General features: G+C 40.8%; 1 protein-coding gene across 14 annotated transcripts in view; it reads left to right on the top strand.

Moving 5' to 3' along the window:
• TANC1 (tetratricopeptide repeat, ankyrin repeat and coiled-coil containing 1) overlaps positions 1 to 22,338 on the top strand; it is a 344,685-nt gene that overhangs the window by 5,245 nt on the left and 317,102 nt on the right. The gene's annotated exons all lie outside the window — the stretch shown is intronic.

Below are 22,338 nucleotides of genomic sequence, written 5' to 3'. Positions count from 1 at the left end.
GTTAAGTGAAGCAAGTGAGCATAGTTTGCTTACTATTATCTGTAGATGGTGGAGTTGATTTGAACATAGGCCCTTTACCTCTCTCTTTTTTGTGTACTAAACTCCTGGTGACTGTTTAAGAACTCTTGAGTGAAGTTTGTTACTTATCTAGAAGCTAGTATGGATTTTCTTTAAAGCGTTCTAAAATAGAATTATGTGCTAAGCTATAGACTTTTACATTGGAGCAGCTCATCTTCAGCTTCTAAAATTATTCTCAGAAGAATGTCTTCTCAAATATTAATCAATGAGGTTTGCACTTCCAAAAGAAGATGTCAGTGCCAAATGACTGACTGTAAAGGCTGCCATTTCTATGTGTGAAAGGAGAGAAAGCATTCTGAAAAATTTGCTTGTGAAGTTAGAGTTATGAGCTAACCAGAAGGAAACAAACAGGACAAGCAATGCAAAGAATATCTTTTGTTTTATTTTTTTCCTCCAGAAGAATCATTTTTGAATGATGGAATGGAGTTTTGATAAATAAGGCTGCTGGAAAACATCATCTTTGGAGGGTGGAAGAAGTTCTGGTTTGGTTTGGCTTGGCTATGGTGAGGGTTTCTCTTCTACAGTAGACTAAATCTTTAGGGATTCCTGTAGGTCTAAGTGATTAGAGAGAATATTCTCTGGTGACTCATAGGCAAGACTGAAGGACAATTGTGCAAAGTATTATAGAGGGATGGTGTAGCCCTGGATTTCAGCAGACTGTGTCTCTACTACAAGGGAATTTATTAGTAAGAAAAACCTTAACTACAATTGTATATAGACATGAACACAGGATTTTCAGCTAGATAGCTTGGAAACACAGTGACTCACTAACTTAACTGCTCCACCCAGCACATCTAGAGTTACTCTCTTTTAATGAAGAGTGGTTTATTGACTCTCTGAATTAGAGAAGAGTTGGGCATTCTCCAAGAAAAGCTTAATTATAACATTTTCATGCAATATATATATATGCAGATAGGAATTCTATATTACATATGCTTTTGAAAGATTTCACATACAAAAATATGTATATAATGTACTTGTGTTTATTGTATATACTTATATTCTTCTTTTCCTTGCAGTATCTGCATATTTTTCTTTTGGCACTATTTCATTGAGTACTTACTATATCTATATACTAACATAGTTTATTCAGTTCATTTGACATTTAGATGTGTTAGGAAGAATTACTCTTAGGTTGTCAGAGTCCTTTGGCTCAGATGTAGTCATCATTAAATCACAGAGCACAATGCCTTATGGAGCATGGCATATTTGGCTGCTGGTAGCTTCAAGAAACTCCTGCTACTAAGAATCTAACTCTTTGGTCATAGTTATAAATTGGGAAGCCCCTGTAGAAAACCTGAATTGACCTGAAGTCAGGCAAAGGAAGATCTTGTTAAGGATGGAGGAATGGAGGGAGCTGGGTAAAGAACTAACCTTACTGTTGGATGCTTCCACAGTGGTATTGATAGACGTAGCATCATACTAGTATTACAAAGAGCATGAATACTTCTAAGACTTCTATGATATACACTCTTGAGTCCAGTCCCATTCTGTGGAGATTTAACTAGCTGCATACGCAAGCACTTATGTAATAGAGTATTGGATTACTGTTCAAAACTCAGGAGTTGGTCATTATTCCTATGTAACTTATTATACTCTCCTCTCTCAGTCATGCTTTAGTCTAAATTGTTTGGGATTATAACATCAATAATTAATGTTTATTGCTTGCTTGCTGACTGTGAACCAGGTGTTAAATAAAAAAAAAATCTGGGGGAAGGAAGAAAACCAGTACAGTCTTTTCTTTCTTCATTGTCCTACATGGATAGAGTGCTATGGCAGGGATGGTTTGTTGCTTATATCACAGCATTTCCCATCCTGGTCACCTTTCTTTCTTTCCTTCTTTCTTTCTTTCTTTTAAAATTTATTTATTTATTTATAAAATGGAAACACTGACAAGACCACAGGATAAGAAGGGTGCAATTCCCACCACCAGAGCTCCGTATCCCATCCCCTCCCATGATAGCTTTCCTATTCTTTAACCCCCTGGGAGTATGGGCCCAAGGTCATTATGGCGTGCAGAAGGTAGAAGGTCTGGCTTCTATAATTGCTTCCCCGCTGAACATGGGCATTGACAGGTTGATCCATACTCCCAGCCTGTCTCTCTCTTTCCCTAGTGGGGTGGGGCTCTGGAGAAGTGGGGCTCCAGGATATATATTGGTGGGGTCGTCTGCCCAGGGAAGTCCGGTTGGCATCATCTTAGTCCCTGGAACCTGGTGGATGAAAAAAGAGTTGACATAGAAAGCCAAACAAATTGTTGACTAATCATGAATCTAAAGGCAAGAATAATGCAGATGAAGATTTGGGGTCTTAATTTTGGAAATAGCTAGTAGGTCTACTTTAGGTATATTCCAAAGGGTCCATGACTTTATTAGTTTTTGCCTGAGCCTGACATCTGATATGCAGGTGGATCTAAGTTATTGTCTGGGGAGATGATGTCATGGCTAGAAAAAGGGCTAGAAAGCTGGATCAGGGAAGAGAGTAGCTCCCAAATATGGAAACAGTGTTGTTGTATGTTTTACATTGGGTTGTTCTAGCTCTCCCCCTGTCAAGAAAATTGGATCAGTCCTGCTAGTTTCGCGGGCCCGCTTGGCCCCGCCCCAAGGAACCCTGAGAGAGTTCCAGAGTTGCAGAGTTCGAGAGTGCTTGGGGCCGCCGCGGGGGAAAGAGGCAAGAGAGTTCTGTTTGGTGATTAGTTTGTCTTAGTTTATAAATCGTTCCTGAATAAAGAAATACAGCTTCCCTGCCCAGCCGCATGTCTCTGGTCGTCTCTGTTACCCGCCCGTGAAGCTAGCCCGGCCAGCTGGAGCCACCGAATTTTAACAACAAATGGCGCCCACGTGGACCTGACCTGCGCATCTCTCAGATAAGTGAAGACAATTTGGCTACCTATGTACTGTGGCCTTCTCTTCTGCTTGTGAAGAGATCTCCAAAGGCCTCTGCTCTTTCTTCATGAGACTGTTTTGCTGTTTCTGGAACATATATCTCTGGACCACTCTGTGGTTTCCACGCGCTCGGGCGCACTCAGAACAGCCAGATGAGTCGGGAAGAGCCAGCGGGCAAGAGGCGAGGCGCGGAGCTGCCTTTTCCACCTGGTGGAACAGCCAGCCAGCCGGCTGTGCCCAGACAACCCCGCACACCGCGCCCGCAGCCCCACAGCCTGCAGGAGACCGATGCCAGCACACAGGAGCCCGACACCAGCACTCAGGAGCCTGACACCAGCACACAAGAGCCCGACGCCAACATGCTGGAGCCCGATGCCACCACACAAGAGCCCGATGCCAACACGCTGGAGCCCGATCCCAACACACTGGAGCCTGATCCCAACATGCTGGAGCCCGATGCCAAAACGCTGGAGTCCGAGGCCAACACGCAAGAGCCCGAGGCCAGCCCACAAGAGCCGGCTCTCCACCCTGTGGCTCGCTGCTCAGCCACTGTGAGCAGGGCAGCAGATACGACAGGGCCACTGGGCAGGGCCGTGGCGGCCTATCATGGCCGCCACCCCTGGGCACCTCGGCCCACGCCTTCTACAAGGCTGGCCTGCCCGCCCTCGTGCTATGAATTCTGGACAGATCCCGAACTTCCCGGGCTCCCTGCCGAAACTGGACACACTGGCCAAACTGGACACACTGGCCGAGATCTCCAGCTGCCGGTCTGGTCTGAAGGCAGACAAGCTGGAGTACGCAGAGATTCGTGCAGAGATCACAACCTGCAATTCCTTGAAGTGAAGCTGCCCAAGAGACCATCACTAGACAACGCACCCCCCCAACAACTAAGACAGTACATATCTAAATTCGTGTTTGAAATGACATGTCTTCGTAATAAAGGTTTCCTTGTGCATTAATGACCATGTTTATGTGTATGTTTAAAGTTTGATAAACAGTAACTTTAAGGCTAAATTCTTACTAGTGAAAGTTAAATAAAAAAGGTTTTCAACGTAATTCTCATAAAGATAAAATTAACTTACATTTAAAGTCTGAGGTAAAAATTAGTTAACAATAAATATATTTTAACTAAGTTGGTCTAAACAAAAGGTTAAATAGACTTGTTGATATGTAAAACTCTCCATTACCTTCTCTATTAGAAATGGTAGATCGCACAATGGCTATGCTAATTATTCTTATGCCTGAGGTTTCCTTTCCTGCGCACACCTAGGGCGTGTCTCCATCTTGAATGGGTGTAACAAAAGGTTAAAAAGACGTTGTTGATATGTAAAAGTCTCAAATTCCTTCTCTATTAGAAATTTTGGATTGTGCTGTGGTTATGCTAATAACAAGTTTTGTTTCATAGTAAGTAAATTGCAGCCAGCTGCCTTTGGGACTCTAGGCTGTTCCCCGCCTCCATACAAATGCCTGTTGAGACAAGTACGCCCCCCAGAGGCAAGAAATGTTTTTTTTTTAAGCTCATAAAGTTTTGCCCACAGAGGCAAAAAAAAAAAACAAAACATGGCCTTCCCTTGGCAGCACACTGGTTCTTGTTACTTGCTTACATGTTTCTCCATGTTTGTGCCAGTTTCTTTTTTAAAAAAATGCCTGTACGATATAGGTTTCTGTTCACCCCACACCCTTGATACTGTAGTCATTTAGTTAAAAAGAAAAGGGGGAATTGTTGTATGCTTTACATTGGGTTGTTCTAGCTCTCCCCCTGCCAAGAAAATTGGATCAGTCCTGCTAGTTTCGCGGGCCCGCTTGGCCCCGCCCCAAGGAACCCTGAGAGAGTTCCAGAGTTGCAGAGTTCGAGAGTGCTTGGGGCCGCCGCGGGGGAAAGAGGCAAGAGAGTTCTGTTTGGTGATTAGTTTGTCTTAGTTTATAAATCGTTGTTCCTGAATAAAGAAATACAGCTTCCCTGCCCAGCCGTATGTCTCTGGTCGTCTGTATTACCCGCCTGTGAAGCTAGCCCGGCCAGCTGGAGCCACCGAATTTTAACAACACAGTGTATAAATATTGCTGACTGTAAACCCCATTGATTTGATCTAGGACCCATATTCAGCATAGGAGACTATGCTGAACTATGTAACCCCTACATCCCTGTAGGTTGGAACTTGCATTCTGTGGTCATCAGTAGGAACATTCTGAGTTGCACCAATTTCAGGACCCATCTTCTTCAGGTGGTAGAGTATATTATCCAACCCTCCTTCGGAGGATGGAACATTCTCTTCCATTGTTGATTCACATTGAGGGATAGGTCCTATGGGGGCCCTCAAAGGGGTCCATTATGTTGTTCCTGATAGAGATGACCAGTGATAATGGAGAGAGGTCTAGGCTCATTGTGTTTGTGTGGGAATCCCAGGACTCCCCGACTAGGGCTCCAGTTGATGGGGTGGCCTGACAGTGACTAGAGTCTTCATTAAAGTATGCCAGCCAGTCTCTTGCCCTTATTCAACTTTTGTAGTCCTTACTTTGTCTGACAAGGTTAGCTTTGGAGTGGTTGAGGGACATGTAGTAGAAGGTAGGTGAGGAGGGTATCTAGTCTAAGTATAAACTATTTCATTAGGTACTTTAAGGTGTCTTTTTAGGTTTTACTACTTGCTTGCTTCATTTGTTGACTCACTGCAAACTATTGTGCACTCTTGCTTTCAGGTATATATTTTGCCCTAATTTATAGATACATGTGTACATCTGCCCTATCTCATGGGACCTTGTCTATATCTAGGTTTTGAGGCTTTGTTAGGAAGTGGACCACCTGAAATGGAATTAAGGAGTCCTATGAGAAAGGAAAGGTCTCACACGAGTAATGAGGCTGAAGGGTTGACACTCCACGTCTGACATCTCTGGACACAGTCTGAAGTAAAGCATGATGAGGTGGTACTCATTGCATTGAATAGGTAGGGATCAGCAGATGCAGTATCAGTTGGTATGAATTGAGTGAAGCATGCTGGAAAGTAAGCCCCACCCTAGAGGTTCCAGGACTGGGGAAAGACTGTAATTAAGAACAACTGGATGGTTCTTCTGCCTGGGCCTAAACTTGCCTGTGCTCCAGTGGTCACTTAAGGAAGCAGTGTTACTATAATAGTTTATTATTTTATGAAATAATCCTGCTTTTGTTTAGTTTTCCAGTGGTCATTTACTTTGTAGCTGTTGAATGTGTCCCTTGCCTGAGGAAGTGAATCTGTAATAATCACTTTAGCAATATGATTGTTGTCAATGACTGGTCAAATGAAATGATATATGATCCTATTGGGCCCCATCATAATGGGAATCTAAGGTTGTCAGTGAAATAGAAGTGGTTGACACTCTTGAGTATCACAAAGTACAAAGATAAAAAGTGTGTAAGATCACAGTAGACTATTATTTATTTATTCAGAGGTTTTCATTGTGACTTCATGTCTGAAAAATTCCACCATATGCAAAAGTCTCTTTTTTTCTCTTAATATAGGGATTGATAGAAACCGAGAGATGGGAGACATCATACTACTGCTCCACCACTAGTGACGTTTTTCCTTTGCATTGCACTTCCATGTGGTGGCCAGCGACTTTTTTTCTTTTAACCTGAGCTCTGCTTATGGTGATGGTTTATGGTGATGCAGGGGACTGAACCTGGGACTTTGGAGCCTCAGTCTCTTTGAATAATCATTGTGCTTTCTACTCCTGCCCAAGAGATAATAATCATGCCTGATAAAGTGTTTATTGGGTTAGCTATTCCTGGCCCAATGGCTTATTATTGTTATTTTGATATTTTCTTTTAATTTATAAAAAGGAAACATTGGCAAAACCATAGGATAAGAGGGATACAACTCCACACAATTGCCACCACCAAAACTCCTTATCCCATCCCCTCCCCTGATAGCTTTCCTATTCTTTAACCCTCTGGGAGTATGGACCCAAGGTCATTGTGGGATGCAGAAGGTGGAAGGTCTGGCTTCTGTAATTGTTATACCACTGAACATGGGCATTGACAGGTCGATCCATACTCCCAGCCTGTCTCTCTCTTTCCCTAGTGAGGAAGGGCGCTGGAGAAGTGGAGCTCCAGGACACATTGGTGGGGTTGTCTGTCCAGGGAAGTCTGGTTGGCATCATGCTAGCATCTGGAACCTGGTGGCTGAAAAGATAGTTAACATACAAAGCTAAACAAATTGTTGAGTAATCATGAACCTAAAGGGTGGAATAGTGCAGATGAAGAGTTGGGGGGGGTCCTCCATTTTGTTGACTAGTAGGCATATTTTACTTATATTCCAAAGGGCCTGTGGCTATACTAGTTTATTTTTTCCTTTTTTTCCCCCCTGAGCCTGAAATCTGATATGCACATAGATCTAAGTTATTGTCTGGGGAGATGATGTCATGGCTAGAAATGGAGCAGAAAGCTGGATCAGGGAAGACAGTAGCTCCCTGATATGGGAATATGGGAAAGGGGTATAAATATTGTTGACTGTAAACCCCATTGATTTGATGTGGTCTGGGGCCCATATTCAGCTTAGGAGCCTATGTGACCTCTGCATCCCTATAGGTCTGAGCTCACATTCTGTGGTCATGAATAGGAACATTCCAAGCTGCCCCAATATCAACCCATCTGGGGCCAGGTGGTGGCGCACTTGTTAAGTGCACACACTACAGTGCACAAGGATCCAGGTTAAAGCCTCTGGTCCCCATCTGCGGGGGAAAGCTTCATTAATGGTGAAGTGGGGCTGCAGATCTCTCTCTGTCTCTCTCTATCTCACCTTCCCCTCTCAATTTCTGTCTCTATCCAATAATAAATTAATAAAAATATTAAAAAATATCAACCCATCTTCCTCAGGTAGCATAGAGTATGTTGTCCATCTTCCCTTCAAAGGATAGAACATTATCTACCATTGTTGATCCAAGTTGAGGGCAAGGTCCTATGGGGGGCCCACAAAGGGGTCTATTTTGTTGTTCCTGATAGAGATGACCAGTAACAATGGAGAGAGGAATATATTTGAGGTCCAGGCTCATCATGTCTGTTTGGGAATCTCAGGACTCCCCAAATAGGGCCCCAGCTGATGGGGTGGCCTCATAGTGACTAAAGAGTCATTGTTAAAGTATGCCAATCTCTTGCTTTTATTCAGCTTTTGCAGTCCTTGCTTTGATAAAGTTAGCTTTGGAGTGAGTCAGAGAACTGTAATAGGAAGTAGGTGAGGGAGGGTATCTAAGTCTAAGTAGACACTATTTCATTAGGAACTTTATACTGACTCACTGCAGGTTATTGTATACTTTTGCTTTCAGGTATATATTTTGCCCTAATTTATGGATGCATGTGAACATATGCTCTTTCTCATGGGACCTGGTCTATATCTAGGCTTTGGGACTTTGTTAGGAAGTGAACCACCTGGAATGGAGTTAGAGAATACTATGAAAGGAAAGGTCTCACCCAAGTAACGAGGTTGAAGGGTTGAAATTCCATGCCTGACATCTGTGGACAGTGTCTGAAGTGAAGCATGCTGAGGTGGTACTTGTTGCATTGATTAAGTTGGAATTGGCAGATGCAATAACATTTGGTATTAATTGAGAGAAGCATGCAGTGAGCCCCACCGAAGAAGTTCCAGGACTAGGGGAACTACAGGCTCTATATAGGAAGCGGGAAGTTCCTGCTGTTTTAGGATTAAGAAGACAATAAATAGTTATAGCTATAATCACATTATTTGGCAATTGGGTTAATTTTGAAATATCCCATTGTTAGGATTTGCTGTATCATACACAACATCACCATAATTTATGTCCTTTGACATTATTTGCATATAGCTGTGCCACCGGTTGTTTCTGTTCTCCCTGGTCTAGGCTTTTAAGAGAGTGAACATATCATCACATAGGCTCCTAAGCTAATTATGGGCCCCAGATGACATTAAATCTGGGGTTTACAATCAACAATATCTGTACCCCTTTCCCATATTAGGGAGCTACTCTCTTCTCTGATCCAGCTTTGTGGCCCTTTTTCCAGCCATGACATCATCTCCCCAGACAATAACTTGGATCCACTGGCATAATCAGATTTTAGGCTCAGGGGCAGAAAGAAAAAGGAAAAAACAAACAAACAAAAAAACTAGTATAGCCACAGGCCCTTTGGAATTTAACTAAAATATGCCTACTAGCTAGCTATCTATAAAATGCAGGACCCCCCTCAACTCTTTATCTGCACTATTAGATCCATGATTGTTCAACTATTTGTAGATAGATACTAGCTATCTATCTACAAAATGGAGGACACCCCCACCCCAACTCTTCATCTACACTATTAGGTCCCTTAGGTCCATGATTGGTCAACAATTTGTTTGGCTTTGTATGTTAACTCTCTTATTAACCACCAGGTTCTAGATGCTAGCATGATGCCGACCAGACTTCCCTGGATAGACAACCCCACCAATGTGTCCTGGAGCTCCACTTCCCCACTGCCCTTCCTCACTAGGGAAAGAGAGAGACAGGATAGGAGTATGGATCGACCTGTCAACGCCTATGTTCAGCAAGGAAGCAATTACAGAAGCCAGACCTTCCACCTTCTGCATCCCACAATGACCTTGGGTCCATACTCCCAGAGGGTCAAAGAATAGGAAAGCTATTAGGGGAGGGGATAAGGAGTTCTGGTGGTGGGAATTGTGTGGAGTTTTACCCCTTTTATCCTATGGTTTTGTCAGTGTTTCCTTTATATAAATAAAAAATTTAAAAAATTTTTGGGGGCCAGGTGGTGGTGAACTTGGTTGAGCGCACATGTTACAGTGCACAAGGACCCAGGTTCAAGCCCCTGCTTCCCACCTGCAAGGGGAAAGCTTCACAAATGGTGAATCAGGATGCAGGTGTCTTTTTTTTTTTTTTTGTATTTATTTATTCATTTTTGTTGCCCTTGTTGTTTTATTGTTGTAACTGTTGGATAGGACAGAGAGAAATGGAGAGAGGAGGGGAAGACAGGGGGAGAGAAAGATAGACACCTGCAGACCTGCTTCACTGCCTGTGCAGTGACTCCTCTGCATGTGGGGAGCCTGGGGCTCAAACCAGGATCCTTATGCTATTCCTTGTGCTTTGCACCACATGCGCTTAACCTGCTGTGCTACCGCCCAACTCCATCTGTCCTTCTCTCTCCCCCTTTCGTCTTGATTTCTGTCCCTATTCAATAAATAAAGATTTCAATAAAAAAAAACATCAAAGACTCAGCCTGTGTATTAAAAAGTGTGATTTAAAAAGTTTAAGACTTACAATTTTCCCCTCTCATTAATTAAATTATGATTTATATTACTACAGATTAATAGGAGTTACATAAACAGCATTCCCACCACCAAAAGACTGTGTCCCATCCCCCCACGCCCCCCCCCCCCCCCCCCCCCCCGGTGAAACAGAACATCCACCCTCACCCTCACTCTGGGGTGTTTGCTTTGCTGCTTTACTCCAAATGCAGTCAAATCCTGCTTTGAGTTCCCCTTTCTGTTCTTCTTTCTCAACTTCTGTTGATGAGTGGGATCATCCCATACTCATCTTTATCTTTCTGAGTTAACTCACTTAACATAATTCCTTCTAGCTCCACCCAAAATGGGTCAGAGAAGGTGGGTTCATTGTTCTTAATAGCTGCGTAGTATTCCATATACCACAGCTTTCTCAGCCACTCATCTGTTGTTGGGCACCTGGGTTGCTTCCGCTTTAGCTATTATGAATTGTACTGCTGTGAACATAGGAGTACACACCTCTTTTTGGTTGGGTGTTATGGAGTCCTTGGGGTATAACCCCAGGAGAGGAATTACTGGATCATATGGGAGGTCCATGCCTAGCCTTCTGAGAGTTTTCCAGACTGCTCTCCACAGAGGCTGTGCCAATTTACATTCCCACCAGCAGTGCAAAAGGGTTCTTCCGTCCCCACAGCCTCTCCAGCATTTGTTGCTGCTGTCCTTTTTGATGTATGCCATTCTCACAGGGTGAGATGGTATCTCAATGTTGTCTTAATTTGCATTTCTCTGACAATCAGTGACCTGGAGCAATTTTTCATGTGTTTGTTAGCCTTTTGGATCTCTTCTGTAATGAATGTTCTGTTCATATCCTCTGCCCATATTTGGATGGGGTCATTTGCTTTTTTGTTGCTAAGTTTGCTGAGCTCTTTGTATATTTTGGTGATTAGTCTCTTGTAGGATGTATAGCCTTTTGGATCTCTTCTGTAGTGAATGTTCTGTTCATATTCTCTGCCCATTTTTGGATGGGATCATTTGCTGTTTTGGTGCTAAATTTGCTGAGCTCTTTGTATATTTTGTTGATTAGTCTCTTGTTTGTATGTATGGCATGTGAAGATCTTCTCCCATCTTGTGAGGGGTCTCCTTGTTTGTGTGATAGTTTCTTTGGCTGTGCAGAAGCTTTTAAATTTGATGTAGTCCCATTGATTTGTTTCTGCTTTAGTCTTCCTTGCAATTGGGTTTGTATCATCAAAGATGCCCTTGAGGTTTAGGTGGGAAAGTGTTCCACCAATGTTTTCCTCTAAGTATTTGATAGTTTCTGGCCTAACATCCAGGTCCTTGATCCATTTGGAGTTGTTTTTTGTTTTTTGTTGAGATAAAGTGTTTCAGTTTCATCTGCATGTTTCAACCCAGTTTTCCCAGCACCATTTATTGAAGAGAGCCTCCTTCTTCCATTTAATATTTTGGATGCCCTTATCAAAGATGAGCTGTCCATAGGTGTGGGGGTTTAGTTCTGGGCTTTCAGTTCTGTTCCACTGCTCTGTGTGCCTTTTTTTGTTCCAGTACCAGGGTGTTTTGATGATGATGGCCATATAATATAGTTTGAGATCTGGGAGTGTGATTTCTCTAATTCTGTTTCTTTCCCTCAAGATTGTTTTGGCAAATCTATGTGTTTTCTGGTTTCAGATAAATGACCGTAGTTTTTATTCTATTCTCTTAAAGAAGCCTGGTGGAACTTTGATGGGTATTGCATTAAATTTGTATATGACTCTGGGGAGAATATTCATTTTGATGATATTTATTCTTTCAATCCATGAGCATGGGGTGTCTTTCCATTTCTTGATATCATTTTCTATTTCCTTGAATAGTGACTCATAGTTTTCAGTATACATAGTTTTCAGTCTTTCACTTCTTTGGTCAACTTTATTCCTAGGTATTTGATTGATTTTGCTGAAACAGTAAATGGGAGTGATTTCTGGATGTTGTCTTCTTCAGATTTAGTGTTAGCATAAAGAAATGCCACTGATTTTTGTACATTGATTTTGTAGCCTGATACCTTGCTATGTTGCCTAGTAACTTCCAGTAGTTTTCTGCTGGATTCTTTAGGTTTTTCTATGTATACTGTCATATCATCTGCAAATAGTGACAGCTTGACTTCTTCCCTTCCAATCTGTATTCCTTTGATTTCTTTCTCATGCCTGATTACTATGGCAAGAACTTCCAATACTATGTTGAAGAGTAACGGTGACAGTGGACAGCCCTGTCTAGTCCCCGATCTGAGGGGGAATGCTTTCAGCTTCTGTCCATTGAGTGTGATGTTGGCTGTAGGTTTGCTATATATGGACTCCACTATCTTGAGGAATTTCCCATCTATTCCCATTTTTTGTAGAGTTTTGAGCATGAATGGGTGTTGGATTTTGTCAAAGGCTTTCTCTGCATCTGTTGTGATAATTATGTGGTTTTTGGTTTTGCTTTTATTGATGTGGTGAATGACATTGATTGACTTCTGGATGTTGAACCAGCCTTGCATTCTTGTGATGACTCCCACTTGGTACAATCTTTTTGCTATATTGCTGTGTCTGGTTGGCCAGAATCTTGTTCAATATTTTTGGTATCTATGTTCATCAGAGATACTGGTCTGTAGTTTTCCTTTTTTGTTGTGTCCCTATCTGCTTTTGATATCAGGGTGATGTAGGTTTCATATAAGGTGGAAGGGAGTGTTCCTGTTTCTTCGATCTTGTGGAAGAGCTTTAGAAGTATAGGTATATAGGGGTCGGGCGGTGGCGCAGTGGGTTAAGCGCATGTGGCGCAAAGCGCAGGAACCGGCGTAAGGGTCCCGGTTCGAGCCCCCGGCTCCCCACCTGCAGGGGAGTCGCTTCACAGGCGGTGAAGCAGGTCTGCAGGTGTCTTTCTTTCTCTCCCCTTTTCTCCCCTCCTCTCTCCATTTCTCTCTGTCCTATCCAACAATGAATTGTGTCAACAAGGGCAATAATAATAACCACAACGAAGCTACAACAAGGGCAACAAAAGGGGGAAAAAATGTCCTCCAGGAGCGGTGGATTCATGGTACAGGAACCGAGCCCAGCAATAACCCTGGAGGAGGGGAAAAAAAAAAAAAAGAAGTATAGGTATTAACTGTTTTCTGAAGGTTTTGTAGAATTCATTTGTGAAGCCATCTGATCCTGGGAAGATTGTTGTTGGGAAGATTCTTAACTTTTTGATTTCTTTGACTGTGATTGGTGCATTTAGGTTTTGTAGTTCTTCTTGGTTCACATTTGGGAGGGCATATTTTTCTAGGAACTCTTCCATTTCCTTCAGATTCTTTAGCTTGGTGGCGTATAGTTCTTCATATAACTTTTGCATGATTTTCTGGATCTCTGTGGTGTCCATTGTGATGTCTCCTCTATTGTTTACAATGCTATTTATTTGCGTCTTCTCCCCCCCTTTTTTTTTTAGTGAATTTGGCTAGTGGTTTGTCAATTTTGTTTAATTTTTCAAAGAACCAACATTTATTTGCCTTCATTGATCTTTTGTATGGTTCTCTTATTTTTGATGTTGTTTGTTTCTGCTCTAATTTTAGTGATTTCCGTCCTTCTGGTTGCTGTAGGTTTCCTTTGTTCCTCTTCCTCTATGTCCTTAATGTGTGCAGTAAGGTCATTTATTTGAGCTTTTTCTTGATCTCTAATATGTGATTGTATGGCTGTGAGTTTCCCTTTCAGTACTGCTTTAGCTGTGTCCCAAATATTTTAATAACTTGATTTTTCATTTTCATTTGTTTCCAGGAACATTTGAATTTCTTGCTTTAGTGCCTCTCTTACTGAGCAGTTCTTAAGCAGTATGTTGTTGAGTTTCCAAATTCTGTGACTTTTAGTAAATTTCTGTTTGTGGTTGAATGTTAGCTTTACTGTGATCCGAGAAGACATTTGAGATGATTTCATTGCTCTTGAATTTGTTGATACTGTCTTTGTGGCCTATCCTTGAGTGTTGTTTTCGACGGATTATGTTGTTTTCGCCAGGCTGGCTTCACGGGCGGGTAACAGACGACCAGGGACTCATGGTTGAGCTGTAGGCAGTATCTCTTTATTCATGCAGGACGCAACACAATCTAAGATGAGCTAAGCTAAACTCAAGTTACCGTAAAACTCACAATGCTGTCTTTATATATATACTTGCCAAGTAGGGTGGAAACAGGATGTGACATAGAGAGGGTGGAGAGAAAAGTGACTGGTGAAAATCAGAGTGTGACAAGGAGGGGGCAGAGCAGGAGAATAGAGAATCCTATCACTGAACCACCATTGCCCTGGAGGGAGGGTGGTACTTGTTAACAGTGGTTATGTAAATAGAATGAAGTGGTTATGTAAATAGAATAGTGTTAAGCAGGGGGGATTTAAACCAAATGAAACAGAAGGGGTCTCATGCATACCAACACTTGAGGATGTGTTGTGTGGATTTTAAAAGAATGTGTATTCCTGTTTTTGGGGGTGAAGAACTCTAAAAATGTCTGGGAGGTCTACTCTGTCCATATCTTCATTTAATTCTCTTGTTTCTTTGTTGATTCTCTGCTTTGTTGATCTAAGTGTGAGAGTATTCTATAATTGTATTACTATTGATGTATTTTTGGAGTTCTTTCAGTAGGTGTTTGATGTACTTAGATGGTCCCTCATTGGGTTCATAGATGTTATTAATTATTAAATCTTGGTTGATTGATCCTCTAATCATTATGTAATGACCTTGCCTATCTTTTCTTACTTTATTTAATTTAAAATCTATTGTCTCTGAGATGAAATATGCTGTTTATGCCTATTTTGCGGTCCATTAGCCTGTATGATAGTTTTCCATTCTTTCACTTTAAGTCTGTATTTTCTTGTTGGGTCAGGTGGGATTCTTGCAAGCAGCATATGGTTGGGTTGTGTTTTCTGATTTCATCGCACTGTACCTTTTAAAGGGTGAGTTTAAGACATTAACATTTATTGGTCTAATGAATTTAATGTATTGCATGCCGTCATTCAACAATTTTTATTTGTTCTTATATATGGCAAGTATTATGGTCATGTTCTTGTTTATAATAGGTGTATTAGAACCTCTTTGAGGTAAGGCTTGCCTCCTTTAACTGTTGTCTGTCTGAGAAAGTTTTGTTGCCTCCATCTAGTTTGAATGAAAGTCTAGCAGGATATATTATCCTTGGTTGAAACCCATTTTCATTCAGAGCTCTATAGATATCTTGCCATTCTCTTCAGGATTTTAGAGTTTGAGTGGAGAAGTCTGCTGATAGTCTTATGAGTTTTCCCCTGTATGTGTCTTTTGTTTTTCTCCTGCAGCCTTTAGGATCCTTTCTTTATCCTTCTTTTCATCATAACAATGATGTGTCTTGGTGTCTTCAGGTCTGGGTTGATTCTGTTTGGAATTCTCTGAGCCTCTTGAATCTTAATGTCCTTTTTGTTGTTTAGGTCTGGGAAGTTTTCTTCTATAATTTCCTCTAGAAAGTTTACTTCCCCTTCCTCTCTTTCTTCCTCTGGGAGGCCAATTATATCAATGTTACTTGTTTTGAGGTCATCCCATATGTTTCTGTTGTTGTTTTCATTGTCTTTCAATCTCTTTTTAGCTCTTTTACATCTTTCTTAGTTTTCTTTCGTTCATCCTCTGGCTAATTCTGTTTTCTGCTTCTGTTAATCCGATCTCTCTTTCCTTAACTTCTGTCTTCAGTTCAGTTATAGTATTAGCTTGTTTTGCTAATTGGACTTTTAGTTCAGCTTTCAGTTCTCTAATTACCTTGAGGTAGCTAGTATTTTCCTTGAGGGTCTCATCTGTTTTTTCCCTATTTCTGATAGCCCTTTCCTCCATAGTTATCTTCATTTCTGTGATTATTAGTTTTATTTTTGCTTGCATTCTTTATTTTTTAAATTTATTTTCTCCTCCTTGTTGTAGTTATTATTATTGTTATTGATGTCATCATTGTCGTCATTGCTAGATAGGACCGCGAGAAATGGAGAGAGGAGGGGAAGACAGAGAGGGGGAGAGAAAGATAGACCTGCTTCACCACCTTAGAAGTGACTCCCCTGCAGGTGTGGAGCTAGGGGCTCGAACTGGGATCCTTATTCCAGTCCTTGCACTTTACGCCACATACGCCTAACCCACTGCGTTATCACCTGACTTCCAAACTTTTCTTATCTGTGGTTACTTCTGACTGATTTGGAGTTTCTTCTGGTCTCTTGTCCTGATTCATTGTGATAGCAGTTTGATTTTCTCTTGATTTAACCTTTTTTTAAAAAAAAATTTGTTTTTTATTTTTCTGTTCTTGTGGTTCTTCAGTTGTTGTGTTTTGAGTACAAGCCACGCTATACTAAATACCTTTATGACAATTGTAGTCACCAACCTCAAATTACAACAACAGCAAAAATTACAACTGAAGCAAGGATTGATGCAGTTTAGCTAATACCAGTTAGCCAAACAATACCTCCAGTCCAAGAAAAAATAGCAGCCAAAAAAAAAAAAGAAAAAAAAAAAAAAAGGAATGCAAGAATAGACAATTATGCAAATCTACTGTCCACTATAAATTCTAGGGATAGCAAGTGGAGAAAGGGAAGTAGAGAAGAAACACACACACACTCCACTCCAAGTCAGATTTCTTCCTTCCAAATAAGTCACAAGGGAGTATCAGTTAATTTTGAAAGCAAAAGAAGGGGGGAGGAAGGAAAGAAGACAAGAACAAAAAAAAAGCAGTGAAAGGAAAGTTTTTTCTTTTTGTTTTTTTTAATTAGCTAGTTGGAGGGATAAAGGAGAGTGGAGGGAAGAGGTAGAGAGAAACAAGTTCCTCTCACAATGGATAGGACATGTTGTCACCTAGCAGTGGAAAAAACAGTTAATTTTGGTCAGCCTAAGATGGAGGACAGATAAGGGACACGTGCATATAATAATAGTAATAATAAAATAAAATAGAGTAAAAAACCCTGACAGTCTGCACCTTGTACTGCTCTGGATTGGCTGTAGGCTGCCTGAGCAAAGACAGCCAATTGTAAGAAGTATTAAAAAAAAAAACCCTCCATATTGTCTTTCCCAGGCAGGGATGAGGATCTGATTGGTCAGGTATTTTGTCACTCAAATAGAGTTCCAGCCACTTAAAAAAAAGAAGGAAAACAAAAAGGAAAAGGCTTAGAATGACACCAGTGGTGAGCCAGGAATTCTAGTAAAGAAAATAGCTCTGTGGGAAACCTGCTAGAAGCAGTTATACAGCCCCCGGGGAACTGGTTCTGGGGTTGGGAGGTGGGGTGAGCTCAGAAACAATCAAAATTTTCCTTTCTTTGTCCCCCTGGCCTCCATTTGCCATCCCAAGAGTGGTTATAGGACCCCTCCTTGGTGTCATCCTGACCACCCCTGGTTCACCCTCCTACTGATAGCCCAGTATCCTATTCTATCCAGAGAATCCCAGGTTACAAGCTGCTGCTTTTATGGAGCTTATGGAGCTTATGGAGCTGCTGCTTCCAAGTCGCCATCTTGGCTCCTCCTCCTGCTTATTATTTTTTAAAAGTAGTTGTTAAATGCCTCACATTTCTTGGTTTTTTTTTTTTCCTTCTTTCTTTTTTAGTTGTCACCTACTCTTTACTGCTTTGAAGAAACTTTTTCAGATTGAGAGAGACAGAGAAAGATCCCATAGTACAGTAGTTTTTTTTGGTGCTGTGGGGTTGTGCTCAACTTTGGTAATTCTTGGGACTATTTATTGTAGGCCTACTATCTAAGTAAGCTGCCCTGGCAGCCCTACAATAGCTTTATTATTAGAATTTAAAAATTTTTTTATTATCTTTATTTATTGGATAGAGACAGTCAGAAATCGAGAGGGAAGGGAGGGATAGAGAGGGTGAGAGACAGACACTTGCAGCACTGCTTCACCACTTGTGAAGCTTTCCCCTTGCAGGGGGGATTGGTGGCTTGAACCTGGGTCCTTGCGCATTGTAACATGTGCACTCAACCAGGTGTGCCACCACTTGGCCTCTATTATTATAATTTTTAAATAACTTATTTGTTTTTATGAGAGTGGGAAACTAGAATACTGCTTACCTGTGGCATAGGTTAGTTTAGGGATTGAAACTGGACCCTGTCAAGTATGCAGGTTCTATACTGAGTTATTTCTCAACTCCACAATATAACTGCTAAATTAAGCAACTCTGTGACTCAAAGTTTCATGTGTAATTTTTTTTTCTCTTCACATTGTTTAGACTGTGATCTTCCAAGTGGGTATGCTAGATCATCTAGTATGGGAAAGATTAGTAACAATTTAGGGAAAACTGTAAACTATATTAATATTTAATGGGGGTTGGTTGACACTTGTTGGCATGTTTGAAAGTCTTATGTCACTTGGGTTTCCTCAGGTAACCTGAAGGGAGAGTAGGCATTTTACTACCTGTTGGAATTAACAGTGGCCCCCTCATTCTTACTCTTGCCTTAGGAAAATGCTTTATGGTTTTATTATCTAGTTATAAGTACACTAACACCTACAAAATGAGCAAGTAACTTAAAAAGATTATTGTCAAGAAAGTGTAATGATAATGACACAAGTATACAGGAACCAGAAAATGTCTTATTGTGAGATAGGAAATGCCTTTTCAATAAAATTTGATAAGGAGTTGGCAGAATACACATGGATTTGTATTAATAAAAAGAAAGAAGTAAACTGAAGGGTATTCTGAATAATTTTCTCTCTCTCTTTTGTTTTCACTGGGACTTTACCACATCTTGCTGACTTTTTCAGATAGAGAGCAACAGAGACTCAAGAGAGGAAGGAAACATGTTTCCTCTAGTGCTGTGAAGACCAGACCACAAACCTAGTTCATGTATATGGCAAAGCAGGTGAGCTATCTTGTTGGTTCTCATTCTTATCTTTAAAAAGTTTTAAATGGATATGTTATAAATATTAGTGTTACCATGCATAACTAGCACTTTAACTATATGTAAAATATATATAACATAACAAGTTGGGGGAGGTACTTGTTTGTTGTCCCTTATTAAAGAGTACATCATCAAATTAGTTTTGAGACCACAGCTTTAGTCAGTTACAGTCAGGTTAGGTTTTTTGCTGTTTGCAACTTAAAGCAACTGTAGCTGATATAAGGACAATTGAGAGTAGTGTCTCTCTTTCTCTCTGTCTCTGTGTCTCTCTCCCCCCTCTCTTTTTTTCATAGTTTTCAAGATTATTTATAATTTGCACACAAATTTTCTTGTGCAGATTCAGAAACTCTTTGTCTCTTCAAGTGCCACTGTGCTTCTGCCCAGTCCACACCTGTCAGATATCCTGTTATTATTTGGCACAAGGTTTATTACTGGGGCTCAGTGCCTGTGTAACTCCACTGTTCCCACACAGAGTTAGGGACCGAAACAGAGAGACACTTGCAGCACTGCTCTATCATTTGTGAAAATTGCTCCTGCAAGTGGATACCAGGGGTGGTAACTTGTCTTCTACCTGTTAAGCCAACATCCAGCACCACATGCTGTGTTTTAATTCTGTCTGTGATTAGATTATTCTCCCCCCCAAATTATCTATTTATTTATTCATTTGTTTTTACCAGAGCACTCTCACCTGACTTACAGTGGTGCAAAGGATTGAACCTGGGGCCTCTGGGGTCTCAGTTTGTTAACTCCCCTGCCCCTTTTGAAATTTTAATTGCCCTTCAAGACTCTGCTTAAATAAATATTACTTTCTCATTAATATCTTTTCCTTGATTTCTCCCTTCTGCTATTTTTCCCTTTCTTTACTTTTTTTTTTTAAATTTATTTGATGAGAGAAAGGGAGAGAGGTCAGAATACCATTCTGCTCTGAAATGTGTGGTGCTGGATATCAAACCCAGGGTACTACTTATGCTGGCTCTTCCCAGTACCTACTGAGCCACCTCCCTGGTTATTCTTTTCATCATTTTTATGCACCTTTGCTTCTACATTCATTTTTGGCCTTTTATAAGTTTTTTACATTCATGACTGTGGGATAGACCCTTCTTGATATGGGGTGTAGGATTCTGGATGAGTGAGCCTTAGTCATTATTATTATTTTAATATTTATTATTTGTCAGTGAAAGAGAGATAAACAGAAAAAGTCATCTCCTTTGTGCCAAGTTGGATGTTGGATGGAACTAGAAGACATGAGATAAGCTCAAAAGAGAAGAATGAATATCAGATCATCTCACTTATAAGCAAGATGTCATAAATAGGGACAGGGAGGGACAACATGAAATGTGGACTGGACATGGTATATTGCACCAAAGAAAAGGATTCTGGGGAAGGAAGAGGAGTGGAGAAGAGAACTGTGGGGTCATGGTGCATAATGAAATTGTACTCATATCAATGACTGGCACTGTAAAACATTAACACCCTTAAAAAAATAAGTACTAGGTTAAGCTAAAAAAAAAAAGGAAGAGAGAAAATGAAAAACATACACAGAGAGAGAACACCACAGCAGTGTTCAACTCTGATTTATGGTGATGCTGAGGATTGAACCTGGGATCTGGGAGCCTCAGGCATGAAACCTTTTTGCATAACCATTATGTTGTTTCCCTAGGCCTTAGATATATTTTTTCAAATTGCTTTTTTAATCTGTTGAGCCATGTTAGATGTTTGCTACCACTATGGAAAACAGATACCTCTCCAGGGTTTTGAGGGTCAGATGAGAGAATGTATATGGAAAGGGTTTCAGATGTTATAAATTGCTTCCCAGCTGCAGAGGAGACACCACATTTGATTATTTGCTTATAACAGTGGCTTTCAGCTCAGATTTCTTCGCTAGAATTTTTTTTTTTTAAGTGTATTTCCAGAGTTCTTAGTGTTCAGGTTCTCGAGTGTAATGGAGTAAGATGCACTTTTTCCTGAATGAACTACTTCTGTTAGTTGAAAGCTTCCTATAAAACTTAGCCATTGCAAATTAAGTTGACTGTCTCAGGATATAATTATTCAAGTGCTCAAAGAGTCCTTTTTGTAAGAACAGAATGACTTTTGGTACATAAAAGTGGAAATCTGGGGAACTTTGAGGTAAATTACTGGAAACCCTTATGTACTGACTGAAATAGAAAAGGTTTTGATTTCTCTTTAGTCATCATTGTGAAGCCAGCAATTTATTTTGAGGAGCCATTGGAGAAGGTTTGGGAAACCACTGAGATATCTCAGGGTAGTTTTGAAAGTAAAAACTAGGTAAGATTTGACATCTTGGATGACTTTGGAATTTGTTGTAGATTTGAATAAATATTTAGCTACACTTGAAATTTTGGTGATAATGTAGAGAACAATAAACTTGATAGACTTTTGGAAGGTAAAGTGGTGTAGTCATTATGGAAATGCTATGGAGATTCCTTAAATAAAAATGGAAATACCTTATGATCTAGCAATACCAAACTTAGGTATAGATCCAAAGGACAGGAAAATACTAATTTGCAGGGACCCCTATTCTCATGGATCTATTACTTCCTTTCCAAGAAAGTCCCTCACCCTCCTTCCCCACCTGGTAGAATGCTATGCATCTTTTACCTCCTCCCTAATCCTTTCCCAGCAAACAGTTCACAGTTGCTTTCCCAGCAAACAGTTCCCAGCAAAACAGAAACAGAAGGATAAATATGGGATGATCTCATTCACAGGTAGAAGTTGAAAAACAAGATCAGAAGAGAAAGCACAAGTAGAACCTGAACTGGAGTTTGTGTATTACACCAAAGTAAAAGACTCTGGGGTGGGTAGAGGGGAGAGTACAGGTCTTGGAAAAGGATGACAGAGGACCTAGTGGGGGTTGTATTGTTATATGGAAAACTGAGAAATGTTATGCATTGTTGGGGTCTCTGGTGGGGTCATCTCCAGGGGAAAGGTAACGGTCTGGTTCTTTGTCGCTCACGACGGGTGACACGAAGTAAAAGACACCAGGGAGCTCTCCAGCGTGTTCAGAACTCAGAACTAGTTTATTAGCAAGGTGGACATGAGTTAAATAGAAAAACAAACGAAGGGAATTATTACTGAAATATGTCAGAAATTACAGGTTTCTTAACGGTTGGCATGCCCCTAAGGTAGGGGGCTGGTATGACAGGAATTGATGAGATACAAGACAGTTATTCTCCATGATGCAAGCAACTTAATTATCCAAAGGTATTTGAGAAAAGCATAGGGGTTAAACCCGTAGGGTGAGACAGAGAGAAGATGGATATCAAAAA

The sequence above is a fragment of the Erinaceus europaeus genome, chromosome 18, assembly GCF_950295315.1.
Source record: "Erinaceus europaeus chromosome 18, mEriEur2.1, whole genome shotgun sequence".
Lineage (NCBI taxonomy): Eukaryota > Metazoa > Chordata > Mammalia > Eulipotyphla > Erinaceidae > Erinaceus > Erinaceus europaeus.
Note: the sequence above shows the minus strand (reverse complement) of the source record. Positions and strands in the feature narration are given on the sequence as shown.